The 27,696-nt window shown below is 40.3% G+C and overlaps 1 protein-coding gene across 29 annotated transcripts in view; it reads left to right on the top strand.

Annotated features, from left to right (window-relative positions):
- Positions 1-12,375: 12,375 nt before the first annotated feature.
- NRCAM (neuronal cell adhesion molecule) overlaps positions 12,376-27,696 on the top strand; it is a 153,855-nt gene continuing 138,534 nt past the window's right edge. For all 29 annotated transcript variants that reach the window (XM_027682131.1, XM_027682137.1, XM_027682128.1 and 26 more), the window contains exon 1: positions 12,376-12,532. The gene's annotated coding sequence lies outside the window, so the exon portion shown is untranslated. The remainder of the gene's footprint in view (positions 12,533-27,696) is intronic.

Genomic DNA, 27,696 nt, shown 5'->3' with positions numbered 1-27,696 from the left:
TGCCTGTGCAGCCATGCTTTTTCAGAGATCCGCTGTCTGTGACTCTACAAAAGCATGCCTCATGAAGGGGACACGGAATATGTGCTGGCAGCCTGAAATCACTGCAGAGCATGTGAGGTGATCTGATTGGTAGTGTAAAAGTCCTGTCCTCTGGACTTGAGCTGAGTCTTTCCCAGAGGCCTAAAGCATTATGGATGCAGTCAGAGGCATGTTAAGTGAAGATAATGAAGAATTCTGAACGTACACAAAGCAGAGCCAAAACCTGTTCAAAGTAGCAAAGAGAACTCTCTAATTAGGTGCTCAGAAGTATGTACTTTTTTACAATGACAGTTTCTAGACAGCTTTTCTTCCCTAGATACCTAAAAAGAAATGAGAATAAAGAGCTTCTTCAGAAGATAAGTCACCCTGTCAGACTATATTTGTAAAAACAAACACACTGCATCTCATAAACCCCTTTTCACAACAGTAAACAGCAGATTAGAAAATGATTGAACACAGTTGATTTTCTAATCTGATGCAGACAGGGTCAAATAGATTCATAGAGATATAACACCACAGCGTTCCTTTAGCTTAGCTTGAATTAAACAGTAACTGCTACAGATAGTCTATATTTTAGTGTTAGCCTCTGGTCTACAGTCACTGCTGTGAAGGTCAACAAATCAGATCACATAAGGCTCAATGTTAGTGTCTTACATCTTTGAGCTTTTACTGAGGTATATGTGTTAGAGCTGTGTATCATCTCTAAGCATCTGTCTCTACAGTCCCAATAAAACAAGATGGTGGCAAGTAGTCAGCCATGCACACAGCTGCACCTACCCTTCCACATCACTGCAAAGAGACCTAGCATTTCATAGTTTTGTTCAGATAAGTCATCTTGCCTTGTTCTCATCTTGCTTTAAAGGACAATAGCTGTCGTGAATCCGGGTCTAGGTTTACTTCCTTAGGGACAAAAGGTATGATGGCATTTCTGTAGGAGTTCTGATCTGAGTACCATTTCAAGATGTTCCCTTTTTCTTTCCTAGAATAGATCAATTTTTTTATATGTCACTGTTCCCCATTCTGAAGAACTCTTGTTTTTTTAGCTCTGCCTTGTAGAAGTTGTCTGACTTCTGACACCCTATACCTCTAATGCTGTGTTGTAAAGTAGTGTTTAATAATCACATGCCTAATTTTGAAACCTAATGTTGTTGTTACAAACAATTGCTAAATGGCTTATAGAACAGCCCTTGTGCTCATCTATTTCTCTGTTTATTTCTGGACAAGAGTGTACTTGCCTAAAATAGCTCTCTCCATGTTAATTCTTGAATTTGTGCCATAGAACACAGAATGATAAAAGTGTTATAGGAAAAAAAAAAGCAATAGTCTTGTCTCTCCTGCTTAAAATGTCAGTGTTACAGCATTTCTAAATCTTTGAGCAGAGCACAAATGTTTCTCAGAACAACAGATGATCAGAGAAATAAGAAAATCGTTATTGCATAGCTAAAATAACAGAAAATCATACATAGATGGTGCCAAGAGATTTATTTTGATGGTAGAAGGTTCCTTGCTAATCACAAGAACAAAAAGTAACTTCATAACATAAGTGGATGTTAGCAGAAAAAACAAAGTTTGATGTCAAAGGTAATATATATACACCATGTTTTTGAAGAGAAATCTAGATGACAAATGAATCTATTGAGCTTGAAGTCACAGATTGAAACAGTAAGCCCCAAATTCATTTGTGTATTGATTACAGACACTCATATATCAAATAAGCAAATTACTATTGAATGTGCTAAATAAAATGGTTATTCAGCATCTTTAAATATGTGAGGGAACTCAGACAAACTGTTTCTGTGATCCATGGTAGTGGAAAATAATGAACGCATGGATGCACATATACAGAAAAAAACCTGGATGTATCGACAATCAGTTAGGAGTACGCCCTGGAGTAAGGAGTACAGGCATTCTCCTGACCCCATTTTACAGACTGTATTAGATTAAAAAGTCATGGAATCAGTCCCATAGATCCAGAGGTCTCCACTGCCTCTCCTAAGGTTGTCCCACATTGTCTCCAGCTGTGGGCATCAGAGCCTGCCAGCTACACCTGTGAGAGCTGGTGGCAGTCAACAGACCATTTTGCTTGTCACCAGTTGGGACTTCCAGCACCAAGGAGCAACAAAACTGCAATGCTTTACCTGTTTAGGTTTGCTTCCCCTCTGTCTTTATTATTAAAGTCATAGAATCATGGAATATTCTGAGTTGGAAGGGACCCAAAAGGATCATCAAGTTCACCTCCTGGCACTGCACAGGACAACCCCAAGAATCCCACCATGTGCCTCAGAACATTGTCCAAACTCTTCTTGAACTCAAAGAGGCTTGGTGTTGTGACCACTTCCCTGGGGAGCCTGTTCTAGTGCCCAACCACCCTCTGGGTGAGGAGCCCTTTCCTAATATCCAGCCTATTCCTTCATGTTATTCCCTCTGGTCCTATCGCTGATCACCAGAGAGAAGGGATCAGTGACCACCCCTCTGTTTCCCCCCGTGAGGAAGCTGTAGACTGCAATGAGGTCTCCCCTCAGTCTCCTCTTCTCTAGGCTAAATAAACCAAGTGATCTCAGCTGCTTCTTGTAGGGTTTCCCCTCTAGACCATTCTCCATCTCTGTGGCCCTTCTTTTGACACTCTCTAATAGCTTTATATCCTTCTCATATTGCCCAAAACTGCACACAATACTCAAGATGAGGCTGCACCAGCACAGAGTAGAGTGGGACAATCACCTCCCTCAACAGGTTGGCAATGAAACAAAAAAAAAAAATTTCAGTTGGTATTAGTCATTTTGAGTAAATCAGGGAAACCTCTTTGCACCACTCTCGGTGACTGAGGAATTATCACACAGTCTGTGCTCTGTTACTTCAGCCATCTGATTCCAGGGCACATAGCTGGTAAATACACTAATTTACATCTGCAAGTTTTCAAAATACTCAAGGGAACTCCCGAGCTGGGGAAACTGCTGGAATTTTTTAGCAGGCAGCATCACAGCAAGCAGGTAAGCAAGTTCTAGCACCACAGGAGACAAATGATTATCATTTATATGTGAGCCCTGCCTGAGCACTTTGGAAGGAGCAAAGGTAGTTACAGAATGAAAGACTGACAATCTTAGGAACACAAATTGGAAAAGGGCTCACTTCCAGTGAGAGGAATGTGTGAACACCAGGGATCATACATCATTAACTACAGTTTTTCATGTATTTGAGTGACATACAGCATATACATGGAAGATACCCAAACTTCACGATAATTGCTGTATGTGATACTTGCTCTTCTGGCAAAGCGTAAATAGTGACAGAGTTATTTCCAGTATTCTTAGAAATTGTGTAACTTTCCTCCAGTTTGAAAATGAGATGCTCTTGCCAGAAACAAATGGAAAAATAATGAATCTTGAGGCTTATGCGCAAAGAGCAGGGGGTTGGGGGAGATCAAGCACAAGAGGAAATAGTAAAGCATTAAGGTGCTGTACTGAGGAGTGCTACACAAGTATACCATGAATTGGAAATGATCAAAATACAGAAACACAAGCAAAAGCTGATCTGCTAGAGACAGAATAGTAAAATTAAACAGATCTGCTTGCTGTTTATGTATCAAATTCATTGCACCTCAACTTAATCTCAAAAGCATGCGGAAATTATTTCCAACAGTATATCACCAGATAGGTTTTGGAAAATCTCAGCATCTTTTAATTTTAAAATTCCTTTCTTTTGTTAAATCTGTGCAATCACACATCGTGTGATGCACAAATGCACTGGGTTTAATTAATTTGTTCCATAACAAACATTTTCAGCAATTTTTTTTCCAAGTAGTTTAAAGTATTTGATTCATCTGGGGCAGATTTCTTGAACCCTTCTAAATTCCCAATTCCTACCTGGAAGTCCACACAACTAGAACATTCTCAGGGGATCTTTTCTCCTCTTCCAGGTTTCCCAAAAGGGCTAGTGATTAGCTGTTCCCGTGATCATCAATCACATCTTCTAGCACCATTTGGTGCTTGGACCATAACCCTAGGATTTATTAACTACCTCAGTGCCAGTTAAAATTGAGAGCACTCACACAGAGAATTGCAGTACACGGTAACTGAGGTGATGGGCTCTCCAAGGATTGCTTTTCCTCATATCCTGGGTGTTTTGCCTGTGTGAATTGTACACTTGCAGAGCCAGAAATTGTTTTATTCTGTGGTATTCTGGACTACCATAAATAAACCATGAAGTGTGAAACCTTTCACTTAAAGTAATTATAGTTTTCTGGACCTTTAAAAGTACATTATTATCCTGATATGGTGACCAGTAGATGGAAATATGTTTGGTAATGCGGAAAAAAATAAAGTTGATTCTTCACTGTTGTCTGCTTAAGAAAGCTCCAAGGACCATCAAGTGATGTCTCTCCACTAGGAACCCAGTAGAGCCAGTCAATTTATCTAGAGATTTTCTCACTGCTCAAGAAATCCAAACACAAGCCATTAGGGCAATTGTGTGTTTGTAATTTAAAACTAATTTCATCCTCAGAAGGTCCAGCAGATTTAGAGAACAAGGTGTATCCTAAGCAAGCAGACTAGAAAAGCCCTTTGGGCACTTTTGTAGTTCAAGACTAAAGGATAACTTCAAAAGGACTTAATTGAAATAATTTTTCACCAAAGTTTTCCTCTCCTTCTTTTAAGTTTCCCAAGCAAACCCTTTTCTTTATTCTAAGCCTTTCTACATGTGATCAAAATTTATATTCATATGTTGGGAAAAATGTCTTGCTTTTTCAATGACTTTGTTCTTTTTCTCTGTCATCATAAAAGACTTCAGTACATGCTTAGTTTTTGTGAGTGTGTGTGAAAATCATTAAGTCCATTCACATTATAGATATGTACAATAAACAAATGCATGACTATTGGGTAGATTGGAATAAAGTTTCACTAAGCAAGAGTTATAGCTCTAATAGCTATTATTAGGCTTTTCCAGAATCCTGGCATTGTTTCCTAGCTCATTTCCATAATGGAAAACACCCCACTGAAGACAAACTCAACCTATGAGACACTTGGCTGAAGGATGAGACAGGTTAAATCATACTGTCAAGCTTGATACTAAGCTCCTGTTTTTGATAATGGAGTTGCTTAGTATTCAGCACTTTAGAAGTCCCTTGGACAAATTGCCTGATGTCTGTAGACTTTTGATCTTTATGGAGTATTTTTTCAAGAACCTTGAATTACGAAGCAGGGTTGTAAGAAGCTTTTAATTGTCTCAGCCAATCTTTTCTAATGGAAAAATGTAAACTCTAATCATGCACACAAAAAGTGTTTGGTGTTTCCAGTTTAATCTGCCATGTGTGAAGGACTTCCTTCCCTTATTTATATATCAGATAAAACACTGGTCCTGGTGAAATTAACTTCCATTGACTTCATGGAATCACAGAATATGATGAGTTGGAAGGGACCCACAAGGATCATCGATTCCAACTCCTGGCCCTGCACAGGACCATCTCCAAAAGTCACACCATGTGCCTGAGTGCATTGTCCAATGAACTCTGACAGGATTGGTGCTGTGACCATTTCCCTGGGGAGCCTGTTCCAGTGCCCAACCCTCCTCTGGGTGAAGAACCTTTTTCTAACATTCAACCTAAACCTCCCCTAATACAACTTCAGGCCATTTCCTCAGGTTCTGTCACTGGTCACCACAGAAAAGAGATCAGTGCCTGCCCCTCCTCTTCCTCTCACAAGGAAGTTGTAGACTGCAATGAGGTCTCCCCTCGGTCTCCTCTTCTCCAGGCTGAACAGACCAGGTGACCTCAGTTGCTCTTCATACGGCTTCCCCTCAAGGCCTTTCACCATCTTCATTGCCCTCCTTCGGATGCTCTCCAATAGCTGAATATCTTATATTGCAATGCCCAAAACTGCACACAATATTCAAGGTGAGGCCACACCAGTGCAGAGCAGAGTGGGACAATCCCCTCCCTTGACCAGCTGGTGATGCCTTTCTTGATGCCCCCCAGGACACAGCTGGCCCTCCTGGCTGCCAGGGCACTGCTGACTCATATTCAATTTGCATTGACCAGGACCCCCAGGTCCCTTTCTGTGACACTGCTTTCCAGCATCTCAATCCCCAGTCTGTATGTACGTCCAAGGTTATCTTGAACCATTTCACCATGTTGAACACATTTGTCAAAAACAGATATAGTTGCTGTAATATGCCAGAGATTGTACTAAATATAAATTTTGTATAATTTTTTCTCTCTGAAGTTTCTGAAAACTTCTAACTTTATATCTGGGCATGGAGAAAAGTACTGTCATCTGCATATGTTGGTATCTGTGAACATTTCAAGAAGTTCATCTCTCTCTTATACCTGAAAACCTTTGTCAGAGAAATCCATCTGTTTGATTAGACTTGACGGAAAACCAAGCTGATGGTACTATCTTCCTGTGATTAGAATTGTTTAGGGTGTGTGATGTGTGTTTAACTCCTTTTTCAGCCTTTGCTACTTAGCAGCTAAGAAATGGAGTATTCCAAAATAAAATGGTGCTGTCCTCTCTCTTTTTGAAGGCATTTCACTTTCCATGGAATTATTAAATACTCACAGGCACAAGAGAGAATGCTCTAATCATTAGTCAAAATATAACCTAGACAGTCAAGCTACTGGGGAGAAGGGAGGCCAGTTACAAATCTAACAACAACAAAGACACATAAAAACCAGTGAAGTATGTGCAGACATAGGGTTAAAACTCAAGTTTTTCCATACACAGGCAACTATATCAAGTACAGTTTCCTTTTTTGTGTGAGATGTATTTTATGTGTGTAGTTTTATTTTCACCTCCGCACGCTCTGAAGTTCCTCCTCTCCTCTCCCACGAGGGCGCAATCCCCGCTGGCGGCCACAAGTGCTCTAACTACTGTGGTATTACTCTGCTCTCCACTGCTGGCAAGATCCTGGCAAGAATACTTTTGAACAGACTAATACCTGCTATAGCAGAAGAACTTCTTCCTGAAAGCCAATGTGGTTTCAGAGCCAATAGGAGTACCACAGACATGGTATTTGTTCTCAGATAACTGCAAGAGAAGTGTAGGGAACAGAATAAAGGTCTCTATGTAACCTTTGTTGATCTTACAAAGGCTTTCAATACTGTGAGCAGAAAAGGTCTATGGCAGATTTTGGAACATTTAGGTTGTCCCCCCAAGTTCCTTAAAATGATCATCTCACTTCATGAGGATCAGCATGGCCAAGACAGATATGGCGATGCACTTTCTGAGCCCTTTCTAATATCCAATGGCGTGAAACAAGGCTGTGTTCTCGCACCAACCCTATTCACAATCTTCTTCAGCAGGATGCTCCAAAAGGCCACAGCAGACCTTGATGATGAAGATGGTATCTACATTCAATACCGTACTGATGGAAGCCTATTCAACCTAAGGTGACTGAAGGCCCATACTAAGACCTTAAATCATCTTGTCTGGGAGCTGCTTTACGCTGACAACGACGCCCTCGTTGCTCACACAGAAGTAGCTCTGCAGCGTTTAACATCCTGCTATGCTGAGGCTGCTGACCTTTTTGGGCTGGAAGTCAGCTTGAAGAAGATAGAAGTTTTCTATCAGCCTGCACCTCAGGAAGTCTTCCATCATCCCCATACCACCATTGGCAAATCAGAGCTCAAATCAGTCCAGCAGTTTAATTACCCAGGTAGCCTCATCTCCTCGGATGGTAAGATTGACGGAGAGATAGACAACAGGTTAGCAAAGGCATATAGAGCTTTCGGAAGACTCCATAAAAGAGTCTGGCAAAATAAACACTTGAAGAAAAGTACAAAGATCAGTGTTTACAGAGCCATTGTGCTGTCTACTCTCTTATATGGGTCCGAAGCATGGGTCATTTACCGCCACCACCTGCGACTCCTAGAACGTTTCCATAAACGCTGTCTCTGTACAATCCTAAACATCCACTGGTCAGATTATGTAACTAACACATCTGTTCTAGAACAGGCAGCAGTTACGAGTATTGAGGCCATGTTGCTGGGAAAACAGCTGCGTTGGGCAGGACACGTCTCAAGGATGAAGGATCACTGCCTCCCTAAGATCTTGCTTTATGGTGAACTTGCCACTGACTGCCGCAAGAGAGGAGCCCCAAAGAGAAGATACAAGGACTCCCTGAAGCAACATCTCAGCCTTGGTCACATTGATCTTCATCGCTGGTCTACCCTCCAATCAGGAGGTCTGGAGACACACAATCCATAACGCTGCTGCTTCCTTTGAGAACGCACGCAGGATCACCCTTGAGGAGAAAAGACAATGCAGAAGAATCATATCCTGCCGATACCATCCAAGGAGTCTTTTTGCTGTGCCTTTTACAACCGATCTTGTCTATCTCGCATTGGCCTCTTTAAGCACCAGCGCGCTTGTAGCAAATGTGGGTAGACCCCTTCCCAAATCTTCGTTCGCGAAGCCTAGCCATGATTATTTTCAGTGTTTAACTATCCTGTGCAGAGTGGATTGAAAACTCTGCCTTCATCCTCAGATTCTCCTATATGTTTTTGAAAGGTTTGTGCCCTGAGAAGTTAAAGTTCATTGAGCAAAGAAAACAACTGAACCCAGAGCTCCTACTTCCTTTTGCAGCACTCTAATGATCAAGCTAATGGAAGATGGGACAGGTGACAGCACCAACAGCTCCTCCTCTCCATCTGCTTCTCAAAGAACAGGATCGCTTCCTTTCATTTTGCATTCAAGCATGTAATTCCAGGAGGAAGTTTTAGCCCTGTGAATCCCTGGCAGTGTTTGCCACCAGCTTCGAATATCTAAAGTCCTAAATAGGCATGATTAAACTCACGGCATTTCCATGTGGCTGTCTCCAACTGCTTAGCTTGCTAGCCTTCTAGGATTCCAGTAGAACTCTGATTTCTTGTAAGGGAAACCTAGGCAATAGCTTATAAATCAGGCATGGCAGTACCTAACTGTAGTCACCAATTGTCTTTTGGGAGAATAGTTCTGAAGCCTTAAGTATTTTTTTTCAATTCTTGACAGCACATCAGAACACTTCTGTGCAGTGTCTATCCTGCATGATACTCTTGCTACCCTAGTTCTCAACATATCTTACATCAAAACACATCCTCTGCCTGGTAGTCTGTGAAAGCTGATTTTGTTACTGTATACCAAGCAGTGCAGCTTTTAACATTAGACATTATCACTTAAGCTTTTGATCTTGTCTTTGGGCTCTTTTCTGCTTAGAAATATTCACATTTTATGCTGCTATCGTAAATAAATAATAATGGCCAGTCTTCGCGAACGAAGATTTGGGGAAAGGTCTTTTACCTTTCCAGCCTGCGCAATGGATTTTTTTAGGTGAGACACAGCATGCGCTGAACTGAGCCCACCCTTTAATCCTAAGGTTCATCTGCCGGGGCCAAGCAAGCTTGGACAATGGCAGTGAGGTCCTCAGGACGTAGGTTTGTTTAGAGTGACCTTCTCATAGATGGATGGCCTCACAGGGCTAACGGGCTCCATCTGCCCGGGGAACTGGCTGGATTCGAACCTGGGTTGCAGAGGTGAGAGTCCTGCATGCTAACCACTAGGCCACCAGGGGTCCCCGTAAATAAATACTAGCTTCTAAAAAGTATTAGACCAGAAGTAAGTGCATTTACATTACTTTTATGGTATCAGGAGATCCTCCAAAGGAAATATGAAATGCCCATAAATAAACTAGATTAAAATAATCTCAAAAGTTGTTCAGTTTTTGATTGAGGGGCCCCATAATCTATCAAATATGATTAGTCTAAGTTCTATTGACTTTGAATATATTCAGTGGGGCACACCTCACCATTTTACTTTGTGCAAAGTACTTTGTGTGCTACACAGTGCTCCCTTCACCATTGTAAGACCTCAAAACAAGTGGAACAGTGGAATAACTCATGTTAAAATTACATGGGTGGCATTCAGCTGAGTAAATGCAGACTCTGACAATGTAGACACTTACAGCTGCACGAGACACCCGCTGGTCCTGTTAGAGTCAATGTATAGAAACCAGCATTTCTAGGATGCAACTTGGTTTATTCTAATGTAGACATCTAAAATAGGTTAGATGAATCATACACTAAAACTGCCTATTTCTGGTTCCCTTTATGCTCAGTGGAGAGAGTGACTAGCTCAGATACAGACATTCACATAGTAGACATCTAAAGTTAGGTGAGATGTCCAACCCAAGATGTCTTTCCATAATCCTTAAAAGTGTCTGCTTTAGGAACAAAATGCCAAAGACTACCAAAAAACCTCAATAGGTAAAAGAAAGCAGTAGATGATACCTAAGTAAACTAAGGCTGGTATTAAAGGATCATGAAGACTAAACCACTATGTTTGGAACTGCCAATCCACGGATATAATTGCAGCAGGCAAAGTGAGGAGAAAGGCTACAAAAAGTAGAACGATGACTACAGAAAAGATGCAAGGAGGCATAGAACTGAGAAAGCTAGTATTCCTTCAGCCACACCATTTCTGTTTATCGTAATGGCTGAGAGGTATGTTGTTTATGCCAACAACCCCACCTGTTTCTTTTTGCTTGATGCCACCATCCTACTGCCAGTATGGATGGCACTCATCCACAATAGTGGATGCCATCACCAGCAGAAGTAGCTCCTAGTATAAACCTTTGAATTTACTTGTTTACTGTATGATTATATGTATGCCACCATTTGGAAACTTCTGCTTGGTGCTATTGAATGTGTGTATTTGTTTATCTCAGTAATATAAAAATTATAGAGTTTAAATTCTCAGGGGAATCATAAGAGTGTAATCATACCAGCTGCAACATTTCAGTCTCATCATATATCAGTATAGAGTTGTCTATCACGCCCTCCCTGCAACAGTGAAATCTCTTCATTTACTTGGTTTCTGTGGTCTACCTTGCACCTAGTGGTTTGCCACAGCCCAATGTTTTGTGCTTTTAAACTAATGTTGGCTATCCAAATAATAACCAGATCTTTGATCCTACATTTTAAGAAACACACTGATGCACAGTTACTTAGTCTGTAGTGGTTTTATATTTAAATAAATCAGTTGAGAACATGGGAGTTGTATAGCAAAACTGAAAAGGTTAGCAAACAAATAAAAGAATATTCAAGCACTTACTTCCCCTCTTTATAAAGGATTTTCTTCACATTCATTCCGATCTTCTTTGCATATTCAGGTCTCAAACATTAATATCCTGGCCTCAGATTAAGAGGAGCTTGAATATCTCCAAAGTCTGAAGCAGTAATGTCTGAGTTATTGTTTAACCCTTGGATATTTATATGCATGTGCTCTATCATTTATAGAATCTGTTATTCATCTAGAGTGTTGTTTTTCAGAAGGTCAGACATTCAGATTTAACTTGCCAGTCGTAAAGGGGTTTCTGCAGAGTTGCAGGATAAGGGCTTTTTACTCATCTTAGGCATCATGTTTTGCACTGTTAAGTTATCACTATAGAGTTCACCTTGAGATCTGTTCCCTCAAATGTGTAATAGTTAACCATTATAAAAGTTGCTACCTTGCAATGCACAAAAGGCTATTCTTAAATAAGCTGATCCAAAGGCAAGTTCAACAGTGGCAGTTAATCGCATTTACTACATGTTAAAGGTATACTTGAATTAATTTTGAGCAATACTGAGCACAGCCCTCAGACGTCTCAAAATTACATTAAAATGCTTTCTGATGTCGTGCATTAAATTAACTGCAAAATGTGAAAGGGAAGCACTGCAAGAGGTGTGTTCAGCAGAAAGGTTTATTTGAAATAAGCCCAGTTCCAGGCTGTTATCCAAATGGTGTCACCCAGTGCTTCTCTTTGAGTGATCGCATCCAAGCGCCTGCCTTCCTGAACTTATGAACTGGAAATTTAACGAGTTCAACAGGACAATTGTCGAGTGTAAAATAATATCCTTGTCTCCAGTTTGGGAACTCGCTGAAACCATCTATTTAGAGGGGCACTGCCGGGCTAAAATAATGCGGCTATTTAAAACGCCGCCCTCGCCGGGGGGGCGGCTCTGGGGGTGCCCCGGGGAGCGCTCGGCTGTGCCCAGCCGGGGAAGGGCACAGGTGGAGCCCGGAGGCTGCAGGGCACCGGCGCTGCTGGGGAGGCTCAGGGCCGAGTTGGTCACCGTCCGGGCACCCCTGAGCGGCAGCACGACGATGATTCTACCCCCATTTTAACCTGGGTGGCGGAGAGGGAGGGAGGAACGCCAGCCCAGCATGGAGGTGCCTCCTCAGGTGCGAGGGACACGCGCCCCGCCCCGCCCCGGCCCCCGTGCCGCGCGCGCGCCCGCCCCGCCGCGGCTCGCACAGATGCGCGCGCCTTCCCCGCCCCCGCGCGGGAGCGCGCCTTCCCCGCGGCGCGGCGGGGGCGGGGGCACCGGGGAGGGGATAGCGCGGGAGCGCGCCCGCCGCGGCTCTTCTTGCCAGGCTGCCGAGCGGGCAGCACCAGCAGCAGAAGGAGAGGAGGAGGAAGAGCAAGAGAAAGAGCGTGGGTACCCTCTTGACCCTCTTCTCCCCGGGCGGAGGGGCCGCACCTTCCCGTGAGTACTGGCCTGGCAGTCCCTGTCGCCGCGCCGCGCATCACGCTGCAGGAGGTGCCGCGCCCGCCGCCGCGCCGGTATCACATCCCCCCGCGCCGCTGCTGTCATCCATCCCCCCGCACCGCCGGTGTCGTTCCCGCGCACCGCCCGTGTCACATCCCCCCGTACCGCCGGTATCAGCCCCTGCACCGCCGCCAGCCCCCGCACCGCCGGTATCACAGCCCCCCGCAGCGCCCCGACGCCGGGGAGCCGCCCGTCCGCCGCGGATGCCGCGGCTCCTCCGAGGGGCCGGGCGAGGAGGCACCTGGTGAGCCCGCCCGGTGTCGCGGGGCCGCTGCGGGGCTTTGTTGCTGCGGCGGCCGGTGGCACCTCCCGGGCGGGGGGGGGTCGGTCCCGGCCGGGCCGGGCGGGGACGCTCCGCGGCTGCGACGCGCCCACATCCCCGGGCGGGCTCGGTCGCCATTTCGTGCGCTGGCCGGCGGGGGCGAGGGCCGGGCGTGTGCGGGGAAGGAGCTGTCGGTGCTGAAGTGCCGCGCTCCGCGTTTCGGCTCTTGCGCCTTTATTTATCATCCTCCCTCTTTTTTTCCCCCCGTTACAAATGCGATGTTATTTAGATATAAAATAGCTACAATGTGTGTCAATGCCGGGCTTTTCTTGCTTTCTCTTGTTTTAATTCTTGATTACAATTAATGCAGAATATCACGGCCAAGTCTGGGCAGAGAGTGCACTTGCCTGTTAGGTTATAAACTAATAATTGACTAAACCGTCAGCTGCCGTTGGACTCTTTAGCATAGATGTGTTAGTTTTGAAGTCTGAAATGTGTTTAAATCAAGACTTCAGAATCTAAGTGTAAACAGCACCTGATTAATAAATCCGAGCTGTTTAAATATTTGAAATCATAGTGTGCTTCAGCCCAGTCAATAAGGCCGTTCCATATTGACAGGTACTCTGTGAGAGGAATGCTATTGCTTACCTCTTTATGTAGTGTAGTAGTTTGAACTACGACATGTAGTTGGATGAAAACAATGGAAAATGTGGTATTTAACTCTATAATGGAACCTATAGATCATGACAAGATGTTCTTTTATCCATAAAGCTCCAGCTTTTTGGTGTTTATTAAAACCAACTTCCTACTGACTCAAGAAGCCAGTATTAACTACCTGGGTTTCTTTTTTCTAATGTTCCCTGTCTTTGTGCATTTCTTTCTCTGTGTCTATCATTTTGATTCTTAGGTATGTTGGGGGAAAGGTAGATGAAACCTGAAGACTTCATTGTATCTAACAGATGCACTATTAATCATTTCAACATCTTCCATAATTTAACATAGTATATGTGATAATTTATAGATAGTAGTTATATGGGTCTGTGCATAAAACAGGTCACTGTACAACATCAGAAGGCATCTAGACTTTATTATGAGTTTGAGAGCAGTTTATATGCCAAGAGGGGGATCTTGCTGGTGTTCTTTGGCAAAGGTTATCAGCTGGAAAGATAGTATAGTGTTACATACTTACTCAAAGGATCTAGAAGTCAGAAAACTAGCTTGCAGGTGCAGCATCTTTCTAATATTTGTCTAACCTGTTTGATGTTATCATTCCTATGAATACCCCTCAGGCATTTGTTTAGTTTTGAATAGAAATTGCAATGCAAGTGACCAGAGTTGTTGAAGAGTTTGATGCCGAAGTCTGTGAAAGTTACTTATTTGAATTTCAGAGTAGTGTAAAATTCTCTTGCGTGTCTAAAATTAGCTGCCAGATATACCTAGATATATTCTAGGTAGATCAACAGAACTTGGAAAGTGTTATGTTCTGAGAATATTGAATATAAAGAAGCAAACCCAGAAAGCTGCTTGCTGTTGACAGAACTCGGGATCCATTGAATGAATTTGCATTTAGGGTTGTGCAAAGGCAGTGTAGCTAAAGGGAATCTGTACAGCTGTGTGACCACATCGGACAGTGGGTTGGCATATACCAGCTGGTGTTAAGGATGGAGCTAAAACCCTCTTCACAACTGACAGATAAATCCACAACTAATCATACTCGTATTAATATCTTAGTTCCGTCACTAGTGTTACTGGCTACAGTAAATATACTCAAAAATAATAATGTTGAAGGTGAATGAGATCTCCAGAACCTGAGCCCTAGTTACTGTTCCTTATCTTCTTGCAGAAAGTGTATTATTTATCACATATACCACAGCTTGTTTCATAAAAAGGGCTGTAGTAAGAAAATTCAGCTATTTTAAGTAGTCTTTATTTTCAGAAAATGGAATAACAAATCCAGTGACACATACTGATACCTCCTGCTAGCTTGTTGCACTTTGGAGTTTTGGAGCTTTAGTAACCAAGTCAGAGTTTCTTGGGGTCTCTCTAATTGTCAGATTTTATTGGTTTGAGGATTCTGATTTCAAGTCAAGAAAAGGTAATGTCCTGCTTTAGGGAAATGACTCTCCATGGTATCTGGACATAAAAGATACTAAATACACTAAGGGTTTGGGATTTTCTTAATAGATTACTGCATAGCTCAAATAGCTCAGTCAGCCTAAAAATTAAATCTGTTTTGCCTGCAGTTGTGGAATTGCTATTAGTCTGTAGTTTTGTTGATTTGTCTCAAATCACCTTGAATTGTAATTACTTAACTTCCATTACATTGAAATAAAACAGTAAAACTCTGTTGTACAGTTTTCACCGGACTTGTTCATTTTGTCATGTTTTATGGACAGAGCTGCTAAAATGGGAAGCCATACAGAGGAAAATATATGTTGGTAATGTAAAATGAGGGAATGATGTAGGAGTTGTGTGTTGGGCAATATGCAATGAATTTGATTTTTGCCTTCCTGAGTGGGCTGCTAGTATTCAAAAAATTTAGTTATACTTTCTCCACAGTGAGAATTTGTTGCATTTTAAGCTGGTAAGTAAGTGTATTGCCTATTCAGTTCAGTATTAAAGATACTGTAAATTTTGCAGTTATGAAAACTGTCTAAATATAATATTAAGGGAATTTGTAAAGAGTTAATCTCCAGTAATAAGATTAACATGATGCACCATAAGTTTTGTCCCACAGTTTGTTAACCAGGAAAGGATAGTTGCAAGCTAGCTATATTGCTTTCTTCTGAGCTACTAGAGGCTGGCTGAGCTTTCAGTTATTTACCTCAATAGAAAACTGAAAGGGAAAAAGTGAACAAAGGAGGTCTGTTTTGCCTGTCCCACTTGCTGGGCTGTTGTCTTTGCCCTTTTCAGTGAAGGAGGGGGTAGAGCTGGGTCAAAGTTGAAGAACACTGAAAAGGAATTCAAGTCTTATATTGAAATGTGAATGATAGCTTAGTTTGAGTGCCGAACACATTTGTTTGAATTGATTTTTTTCTGTCTGTGAAAGCTTTAACTGACAGATGGTGATGGACTGGCACATAGACTGCTAGAAGGTACAGCTAGATATGTGCTCAGACCCTGATTAAGATGCTCAGTAAACAAGTACATATCTGATGAGACTTTTAATACTGGAGATACTGATGCTAGACACTGTGTGACACACTAGACATTTGATTGTGTGAATTAAGGGCAGACCCCTGCAGCTGGCATACATTCAGACTTACTTGTCTAGCCTAATTGCATTGCAAATACTGCTCTGGATTGCTCTTTAGCTTCTCCTGTCTAGTAAATGTTGAATAAGTACAGAAATGTTCATCTGGATCCTCTATTAACTATTGTTAAGAAGCTTTCAATTTTTTTTTTGGTTTGCTGTATGAATTGGGATAAATGTATCTTAGTATTCATTTTGTGAATACACTGTTTTCCTACACTGTTTTGGTTTTGAAATGGCTCAATTCATAATGTGATTACAGCTTTCCCCTTGTTAACTTTTTAGTATGGAAGCATAACAGCTTGAATTATAAAATGTTTCTGTAAGAGCTCACAGTACCCCCATTCTACTTTAAGCAACTAAACTTTATATAAAAAGCAGCATTTGATGCAGAGCATCTCAGATGCACAAAAATAGCCAAGAGAGGAAAAAAAGGCCAGTTCAACTTATGAGGACGTGATAACTTTAAAAAACAGCCTCATTAGAAAGGAACTAGCTGTCTAAATTGTCAGTTAAATCAGACAGAATCAGTACAGATGTAGTCTTTCTAAATTCTGTAAATACTCATGTAAGACTGCTGAATTTGGATGTATCCCAATGGGAATTGAGTTGTCCTAATAGTTTGTCTGCACCATTAGGTATACATGACCTTTTAATTTCCTCTGGTTTAAAGTATGTAATTGTTACTGTTCAACAGCTTGTCTGAGGAAAACAAACGCCGATCCATAACTTCCTGGTTGTGTGAGTTAGTCTTTGGCCACTAATTAGGTTTTTCTGGATGGCCAACCAAATATTAACATACCATTTTCCTTTATACTGTTACCTGAGTGAGGAGCTGACAGTGTTTATACATGAGTACAGATTGTCTTTGTCTTTCTGATCTGTGCCACTCACTTCTAACTTTCCTGATTCTGTGTTTGCAGTGCTGTTTATTTGTCCAACATGGTTTGGAGGGTTCATGTAAAGGAGTTGCCTTTACAATGTCACAACACTGTAGGGCTCTGTGTGTGTCTGTGCATGTGCAAAGGAGGTGTATGTAATCAATTAGTGCAAAACTTAGCTTTTGTACCAAATTTGGAGTCAGGGAACAGTTCTGCTGGTGGAGAACAATAGTATGGAGTTAACCAACCAGCACATAGGTGCTGGCTAAGTAGGGAAGTCTTCCCCACTGAATATTATAGCATGGGCAGAATAGTAGAAATGAACAAAATTCAAAAGAAGAGGGGAAAAAAAAACCTTGAGAAGGACCACTTTTCAAGAGTATTTAAGAGTTCAGTGTTGTTCATCAGTAGGCTTATACACCACAAGTTACCCTTTGTAACAGGATAGATGGTTCTCTTCATGATTTCTCCAGTGTTTAGAAGGACTAAAAAGTGGGGTTTCTGACCCTGCTGCTGTTCATATCTCTAGGGGAATCAAAATGCAGGAGGTGCTTGATGTGCCTTCCTTCTTAAAATTTTCGGGTAATAGCTTGGCTACAGCTCTTCTTTGGGTGGCATAAACAGGTTTAGTAACTTTGTTACTGCCACTTTGAGTAAGCTGGAAACTGTGGGCCCTTCCGCGAAGCCACCTCCATGCTGTGGTCTCTGGACAAACTTAATATATAATAGGAAGTTAAATCCCCTTGCATTGCTGGGGGGTTTTTGTGTGTTTCTGGGGGTTTTTTGTTTGGTTTTTTTTTTAATGGAAGGCATTTCTTACTTGTCAGTTCTCAGCTGAATTAGGTATATTTGTTGTGTTTGTTACATGGCAACATACAATCAAAATCTGGTTCTCTCTTGGGGTGAGGTGAGATGTTAATATGCTGTGCTAGCCATTTTACTGTTTATTAACCTGTTCTAACTAGAAAAGGGGGATACATGCCTTTTCCTTTCCCATCCTTTCAAAACTGTACAGGACTTGAGTGAGTTTACAAGAGGGGAGTTCTGCATTAAGAAAGAGAACAGAAATGGAGTCTTTGCATGCAGTGTTGAATAAACTGTGGCCTCTAGGCATTCTTGAGTCTTGGACCTGTAAGTTTTGTGTTCGGTTCCAGCTGCTGTGAAGAGCTGTGCTTTCTCCGTGTATGGCGAGCATTTTCAGTTAAGAGCAATTTTAATGGTTCCAGTGTGATTTGGTTTTATTGTTGATGTTAAATAATTTCAGGACACAATGACAACCCTTTTTCCACACAGTGAACTGAGTTCTGAGTAACACTAAAAGCCAGAGCCAGCATCATGATGTGTTGTAGAGCCCTGTCCTGTTTTGAGGAAGTTGCTTTCTCTGGAGTGTGACGAAATCGTTTCAGTATTGCAGTGGTCAAGTCCGTAAGTTATGAAGACAAGAGCCCTTGTGACCAGAGATAAGGTCTTTTCACCAAATATAAAGGATTCCTGCTTCCACTTACCAACATACTTCTTTATTTATAGTGAAGTTCAGAGACACCCAAAGAGAGGGAATATCTTGGCAATGAAGGTGGAAGGGGGATGTCGGTGCTTGTCAGGCCACACCTGGAATACTGTGTGCAGATTTGGTCCCCACTAAATAAGACAGATGTGGACAGGCTGGAGAGGGCCAGAGAAGAGCCACAAAGATGATCCAAGGACTGAGAAGCTTGGTGTGAAAAAAGGCTGAGAGAACTGGGTTGTTCAGCCTTGAGAAGAGAAGGCTTAGGGGAGACCTTAGCACCATGTTCCAGTATTTAAGGGATGCCTACAAAGAAGATGGAAACCTCCTTTTTACAGGGAGTCACATGGAAAAGATTAGGGGGAATGAGTACAAGTTACTCCTTGGGAGATTGATTGGTCACAGGAGGAAAGTTTTTCACAATAGGAACAGTCAGCCAATTACTCAAATGAGTAACCTCCCCTGGGAAGAGGTAGATTCCCCAACTTTGAACACTTCTAAGATACATCTGGACAGGCTGCAGGGCCATCTTGTCTAGGTCATGCTTTTGCCAAGAAAGGTTGAACCAGATAATCCTTGAGATCCTCTTCTAACATGGTGTTGGATGATTCTGTGCTATGTTCTTCAGGCTCTTGCAGACAATCTACAATCTTCTGAGCTCTTCCTTCTGATGCAGGTGTCATTATTATTCCCTAGGTCCAGGTTTGATTAGGTTATAGAGACAGATGGGAACTATTACCACTGTTGCCACAACTCAGTAATACTGCACTTGTGTTCAGGACAACTTTGGGGTTGTGAAGGAACTCATCCTTCATATTGGAGCTGTATGTACCTTATGTATAGTTGGCTTGCCTTTTCCTACTGGAGTGACTATATATGTATAGAAGTTTCTAAGTAGTGCAGCTCTGACACCTTTAAATGTGCAAACAGTCTTTTAAATATTCATGGTTTTCCTCAGAAGCAGTTAATGTATTTATGGACCTTGGAGTCTAGTAGCCAACATTTCAATGTGTTACGAGTTGTAACATCTTTTCTAGACAATACCAAACACATAATCTCAATATAAATTGAAAGTTCAGGTGTTTTCTGCTTTTCTGTAGTTTGAGTGCTTTAGAAACTGGTGTCTAAGCTTGGTTCTAGATATGGACAAAACAAGAAATATCTTAAATTTTGTGTGAGCTATTTCTGCATGATAAAGTTGAAATGTAAGCAGTTGCATGACTGTAAAACAAGCCATCCCAAGGTGACTAAAAGCTAAATATCTATTAAACCTTTTAGGTGGTAGTTGTATAAAGTGCATTTTTAACTTAAAAAGGTAAAAATGTGAGTGTGACCACCAGAGGGCAGATACATTGTTTAGTGACTACAAAACAAAATCCTTAGAAAGGTGTCTATGGCTATAAAAATACAGTGAGATAATGACTGAATAAATAACATAGTATAGATGCACAAAATTTCATACATTGACAAAAATATAATAATGTTTAGTGTTGAAGAAGAAGCATCTGCTTAGAACTCACTTGTGGTTTTGTATTTTTACAGTGGAAGTCAGAACAGTTCATCAAATCATGTCATTTGACCTGTAAATACTGAGTTCTTAAACTTAACTCATTTACCTGCATATTGATTCCAGTAATTTTAATTCAAGCATGTTTTTCAGGACTGTATCTGTCTTCATTTGAAAATGGAAAGTACACTCCATTCTCAATAGTTTCTCCTTTGTAGTTGAAAGAATAAAGAATCTGTCTGAATTAAATTTCATGTTTTCCCAGATATCCCTCAGGATTTGCATATTCATATTTTCCTTTTTATTAATAACATTTATGTCCTTTAAAGTGTGTAATTTTGCTCTTCAGAGTATTGTGGAAAATATTTAACGTTATGGGCCTAAAATGAAATGCTTCATTAAAGTAGCCTTTTTCAGGAATGCTGTAGTGTAGTTTTTAGTGAAAGATGATGGCTAATAATTTTCATTTAGCTTACTTGGTAGGAATGTAGGTGTTTAATTAAAGTGTGTTGGCTTTTACTGCTTATGCACTATCTCAAGTTACAGCAATAGTATCCTGTCTTTAAATTATCTTCCTCCAAAACCTGGACAGTTTTTGCGAGGAAAGAAAAGTCTTTATCCCATTGTTTCGAAGTCACAGTATTCTTTACAGGCATGTCTTAAGAGCTTTGGTTGCTCTCTGGGGATCTCAATTCTACCAGTTATGCTGGAGTGAAGCATCATCAAAATAGCCTTAAATGCTGCCCCAGATTTCCAATCTCCCCACTGTCATTTCCAGCAGGCACAGTTCACTTAATAGCAGGATTTCTGGAGAGGTCTTTTGTAAGATGGTTTGCAGATCACCCCCAAAACTTTATCTGGAGGAATTTCTCCAAGTTACTTCTAAAAGTTTTATGTAATTCACAACTTTCTCACCCTCTTGGCATTGGAATACAGGAGTAGGTTTCTCATCGCATCCAGGGAAATGTACTAGCAGAATTGACAGCATCAGACACTTGAAAGAGTATCATGGGAATTAGCTATGAAGATACAAATCTTAATAAATCAATTACTTGTCTAATGTGTCCTAGCTATTTTTTCCCCACCCTCTATGTCTAGAAGCATAGAAACATCTAAAAATGAAACCACAGTTGCTCTTAATAACTGGTTGATTTTTGCACCTTTTTTTTTTTAAAGTTCAGCTGAAGTTATGAGACTTGACAGCTCTCTACAAGGGCTCAATTCTGTCTCTTGGATACAGGGACAGAAACACTATTGCTGAGAACACATGCAATAGCTGCAACTTCTGTTGGAAGTTAAATGGCTGCTGGAGCTAATGCCAAAGTTCACATTAGTAGGAAGATTAGTCTTTATGTTCATTATGTTATATAGACACTTATGTTTGTTTTCTTTTCTGAGGTAAAGCTGTCCTAAAAGAGTCAAACATTTCTGTGAGTTTCCCCACTCCCTTAGTTTAATTGAGATTATACTGAAAGACACCAACAGTTACTAACCATACTGAGGACAGCAAGCTAAAGTAAATAAATACCATTATTTTTATTGTGATAGATGAGAAAGTTCAAATTGCAAACTTATAGGTAGCTTCCTGGTTTGACTACTGATAAAAAGACATATTGATTGGAATGGAAGAGTAAGGAGGGAAGAAGTGCTGAAACCAGAAGAAAATGTGAAGGTAACAAAGTAAGGGGAGATAGAGCAAAGAGAAGAGCTCTATTTAATTACATACAAATAGCTACTAACAGAATAGAGCTATGATTTCTTGTTTACTAAAACAAAACCTCAAGCTACAGTTTTAGCGATTGATGCTCATAACTCTGAAGTATTGTCTGAATTAGCAAAGAATCAAGTTTAAAAAAAGTAATTTGTAAGATTCTTCTCATAAAGACTGCGCATCTGTTCCTTGACTTGCTGCTCACAAATGGAGAAATGACCTTTCACTGATGGTGTCTTGAGCTAGGCTCCAGTGATTATTCTGCACAGATCTGAATTGCGCCAGAATGCTAAAATGAAATTGCAAAACAGTACAAGCATGTATTTCTCTGAAGATACAGAATAGCGCTGATCCCTGAGGTTAAGTGCCTGGATTATCCTGGATGGTAAAGGATGGAGTGAAACATCTGTTTCTGAAAGCATGTCTGTAAAAATAGTTAAATATTTGCTTTTATTGGTCAGAGATAAAAATCTGTGATTGTGGGAAATAATTTATAATTCACTATGATGAGCTAGTGCACTGCTTTAATTTTTGATATTAGGGATTTTCATTTATTAATGAATTGTTTTATGATAACTATAGTAATTTTGCCCAGTTTTAATATTAATGTAGTTTTGTTATTAAAAAAGGAACTAAATTTATATTGTGTTGGCCTTGAAATATGACTTGAAATTTAAAACATTTTATATGCTTGTCAATATATTGCCATTCGACATTAAATATTACCTATCCAAAATAGAGCTATTGATAATTTTTAACACCAAATATCATTGGAAAAAAACACTCCTCTGTTTTCTGATAGAACTGAAAATCTAACTCAACCTTTGCAATGTAATTCAATTTCCGAACACTAATCCTCAAACAAAGACTTTTACAGAGCCCAAAAAGAAACACTTTCCAGTCTGTAAGTAGGACCCAGAAGAGCAACATTTTTTAGTCCCTTTGTCTTCTTTATCCCTTCATTGCTGTTTCTACCATCCTGTGATAGATTTTTAAATACCTGCTATTCAGGCATAGGCAAGTAATTAGTATGTAAATCTTACTTTGAGTGCAATTGTGTGTTAGTAGGCACAGAATTGTAAAACAAAACTGAAAGTTTCCTTTTAAGAAGGCTTACATGCTTAAATGTAATTAGACAGTCAGATTTTGAAGTATCTTAGAAGTCATTAAGCAGCAAAGGTTTTGAGTTTTCATATAAAATAATTTTGCAAATTTCTATGTGTTTTTTGAGGCTGCAGCTATCTATCCATACATTGCCAGTCCTAGTGAGACTGTAATGTATGATTAGAGCTTCTAGGCACAAGTGATGGGTACTGTGCAATACAGTTTTTTAGTACGTATGTTTTTAAAGAATATTAAAGCTTGGTCCAATTATTGGTGAATTATGTTACTGTTTTATTATGTTACTGTTCAGTACCACAGTTTAAAAACAGCATATGAAAGGACATGGTTAGCATGAGTATTCCACTTTCAGAAGCACTTCATGTAGCGTACCTAACTCATCAAAAGTTTTATTTGCTATTAATGAAGCTGCATTTAAGGTGATTAATTTTACTGGGGATGTGGAAAGAAAAACTTGGAATTAGATCAAACTAGTTTAGTCCTGAATCGTGCTTCAGTAGTTTCAGTACTGGAAAGCTAACAACTGTACTGTAAAGAAATTATAATATCCTGCAGATGGCTGAGGGAGATGGCACTAATCTAGAGTTTGGAGAATCAGCATGGCCAGATTATCCTCACTGACTTCAGCATGAATGGATGATACTCTGTTGTAATGAAGTTATTAATTAGGTTAACAGATACAAAGCTTGATGACAAAAGATGATTAGTTTTGAGACTTTATTTCATTATACTTTGCAGCAGGATGTGTATGTGGGTGGAGCACCCCTTGCACATCCAGCCAATTGTCCTGAGAATTGATAGTGGTTTTAGTGTTACACTGGCAAGTTGTAATTGTTAGAAGTATCGTCATACAGCAGCTTTACATAAAAAGCTTTCCCTTATATGTATTTCTGTTGATTCTCCAAGCTGTGGTTTCTGCTAAGGTTAATTTATTTGTACTTATTTGTCAGGTTATGTATTAACTGTACAAGTTATATATATATGTATACATGTATAAATGTAGAAGTGCCCAAATTTGACTTCTTGTGAGTAAGCTTAGGTCAGAGAGCAGGAGAGTTACTTTTTATGCCCTGCTGTCTGGTCTGAGGTCGGTATTGGTGAAGGGATTTGTGTCCATTCATAGTCAACAGTGTAACTTTGATATCAGTTATACTGTTGAGTGTTCTTCTATAACTTATTACCTCTACACATGTTATCCCTGTGGCTTTTTTTTTTTTTTAAGTAGTTATCTGACTCATTTACTGCCTTGGACAATTGAAATGTAACTATGCTTGGAGGGGAGGAGATGAGAGTGGGAATACCTCATGAGGTGATGACTGTATTGCTCATATCAAGCACAATCCTAGCATATCCTAGCTGGTCCTAAGGTGTAACCTGTTTGTAAGATGTACTGCTGCTCATCACTATGAGTTCAAAGCAGTCATGGTATAAATGTCTAGCCTTTAAGGAATAGGAAAACTGTTGAATCACTTAGTGTACATAGAAAAGAAATCGAAATAAAAACGAACTTGGCTGTAGCAGATGGATTTTTTGAGAAGCCATAGCTGAGAAGCTGATCACACTTTGACTGAGAACTTATAACGTGAGTGGTAGATGCAACCTTCACTTGGGAAATACTGTTCTAATTCTGTCTGGGTAGTATTTTAAAGTACTCGGAGGAACATTGGTGATACAGATAATTTAACATTTTTTGAGAAAAATTTGTGAGTAATGTGTGGACTTTTATTTTTCCATCTGGTGTCATTACTTCAAAATTACATGAAAATGTCTGTCTGGCTGGCTTTTTCTGTTCTAATGTCTATGTAAAATGGGAGTAATGCCTCTAGGATTATTCTGAAGCTGGAATTGGGTTTTTGATCATTTTCTGTCATTTAATTCAGTGCAACTTTGATAGAACAAATATTTCTAGGTATTGTGCCAAAAACTTTAACCTGAAAATCATTAAGGAAGCAACATAGATGCAGACAAAGTAGGCTTAATATGTTGACAAATGTGGGAAGATGACCATAATGTTTCATTGAAAAAGACAGTGTAATCCCTTGTTTCCAAATAAATTTTGCAATATTTTTGCACCGTCAAACAGCTGTTTGTTTAAAGAGTGGATGGGAAAAGTACTTGACTGGTTTCTGTTGTGTTGAGTAATGGAAACCTAATATCTTGGATAGGGTCTGATGGTCCTTTACCAGATGATGACGGTAGCCTGGATTAGATGAGGCTCCACAAACTGTTTTCTGCTGATTATGCATGATCTGTTTCTTTTGGTTTACAATAAGCTCTATACAAAACATTTTCTGGATGTCTTGCATATATACAGGCGATTGCTGTGTAAATAGGAACAGTTTCAGCTGCCTTAGGGAGTCTCTGGAAATGTGGGATTCTTGACCTCAGATGCTATTCATGCTTGCAAGCAATTCCTACCAGTTGGTCTATGCACAGCAGGAGCTGCCTGGGGAAACTTCAGGTACTGTCCATTATTTTGAACTGGAGAGGTCCTGTTTACCAGCTGCTTTATTGTAAAGGCAGGTGAGAGTTCAGTCAATCATCATGCTGCAGGGGGACTGCAAGGGACTGTTTTTAGAGATTTCAGTTGAACAGTTCTTGGTCCTTGCCGGGAGCTTCAGAGTGTGCTGGGTGTGCACACAGACCCAGCCCGTATACCTGGTAACTATAGGGTACCTTGAATTTAATTTTATTTTTCTCCACAATTATAAATTCTGTAGATCTTGCCACAATATAGAGGATATTTGTCTAGGCCATAATCTGATAGTAAAATCAGAATAAAGGAACTGATATGTATTTTAAAAAGTTTCTGGAAAAGTTCTATGGTATTGCACTGTTTTCCTGGAAGTATACTATGTCTCAAGTGTAGTTTCTATGTTAGTGTTTATTGCTAACTTCAGAGCCGTTGCCACTAACAGCGTGTGATGTTTCAAACAGTGCACTATGGCTTCTGAAAATGAATGTCTTTATTCTGATGATAGCAATGTTGTAAAAATGTTAGTACTTTATCAAGGCAGTATAGCAGTAGAGTTGAGCAATGGGAAATTTCATCAGGCCTCTGAGCTTTCAGTTGAAGACTGGGAGAATATTGCCACAAACATATCCTTTTCCCTCAGGCATCTGCTTTTTGCTACTATCAGAGATGAGACCTTTAGGATGCTTGTTATTATGCTAAGTGCATGCCAGACTTGATAGGACATGCAGCACTTGTATTTGCAAATTTAAAGAGAACATCAGACTTTAAACCAGCTCAGGGCTTGGAACCCTATTGGACTCTCTAGGATACATAGTGTTCTCTCTGTTTTTGTGCATAATAAGAGTAAAAAAATCCTGTCTTCATAATTTAAGCTCAGCTGTACCAGAATTTGAACTGTTTGGGATAGGGTAACAAGCTAGCCTGCCCAATAGAACTTTGTTTTTAGCATTTTTTTTCATGGTGAAAAAAAAAAGAACTCTCTGAAGACCAGTCCAGTGAATTACTTGTTTTTCTTTCATTAAAAACATTAAGGAATCATTAGGACATTGTATCTAATTCTGAATTTGTTCTTGTGCTGAACAGAGTGGGAGACAAGTGTTTAAACCAGGTGACTTCCAGAAATCTCTTCCAACCTTAACTAGTCTGTAATTCTTCTATATGTCCTCTGTCCATTTCAGAAGAAGTCCATCTATAATTCTTCTGTGGGCAGACATTTCAGAAGTATTGAAAGAAAGAACACTCTTTTTTTTTCCCTCAGTGACTGGAGCACAGAAGAAGTGGGAGATCTCGGTTCTGTTTTTTACTGGGCTTCACGGGATCTCAGTCACTTCTGTGCTCTGGGTTCCAACTGCCAGGACCCAGAGCATGCTTCATGAAAGTTTCCATCTGCTCTGAGCCCCTGTGCAACAGAGAACGAATGGCTGGGAGAGCTTGTATGCCAGATTATGCTCTCCAATGAGCCTGTATTCTGTAATAAGCCATCAGCAGCCCTGCTCTATCAGCTGTTCTCATGTGGAGCTGGAAGTTGGATCTCCCATCCTTAGGTATGTGCTCTACCTACCTCATTGAGGAGAAAGTGGGCAGGATTATCACTGTTCCTGATTCTCAGTTGCTGTGATCTCCATAATATCTCACTTTTGCAATTCTTCAAGAGAACTCTTGTAGACACCAGGTGCTTTTAATCACATCTACTTAGAGAGCTGTAGAGTGTTAAACTAAGTGTTTATCTAACTGGAATATGTGCTGTGTGCACAGCTGAGTGAATGAAGTCAACTCTCTAGGAAATTCTAAGGCTAACTGGGACTATTGCAGTGAATTTGGGTATCTGCCTACATTCTGGGACTTTATTACGCTACAAACTGAATTGCTGTTCAGAATTTAAGTGGGATAAGGTGAGTTAGCATAAGGTTTAATATTAACTTCCTACCATAAAGTTATAATCTTTGCCACTTATAAGTGGCAAAACTTTGTGTTACCGTCCCATCCTATGGATGTAAATAATTCACCAGACTGGAACATTAGACTCTAGTTTAATTATCTAGGATAAGTGGTGATAATTCTCTAATTTAATTTATATTTGTACTAAAAGACTAAACTTCAGTTTATACCGCCATGCTGTTTATCTATACCACAAATGCTACAAAGACTACTCATAAAATAAAGAAAAAGCCCCAAACCAGTTCTGCTACATGAGTCCTGGTTTGGATATTGAATTTGTGATTAGAAGGCATTGATTTGATGTCACAAGTATTTTTAACAGGATTACAAAATGCAAATAGCATTATGTAAGACAGATTACCTATGGCTTTAATACAGGATTGTTTTTAAGCCAGAGGCTACATTTTGCTGGGTTATATATGTTTGTTTAAAACTGGGCACGGTAGG

This window comes from Neopelma chrysocephalum, unplaced genomic scaffold, assembly GCF_003984885.1.
Source record: "Neopelma chrysocephalum unplaced genomic scaffold, ASM398488v2 Primary Assembly neopelma1_62, whole genome shotgun sequence".
NCBI lineage: Eukaryota > Metazoa > Chordata > Aves > Passeriformes > Pipridae > Neopelma > Neopelma chrysocephalum.
Note: the sequence above shows the minus strand (reverse complement) of the source record. Positions and strands in the feature narration are given on the sequence as shown.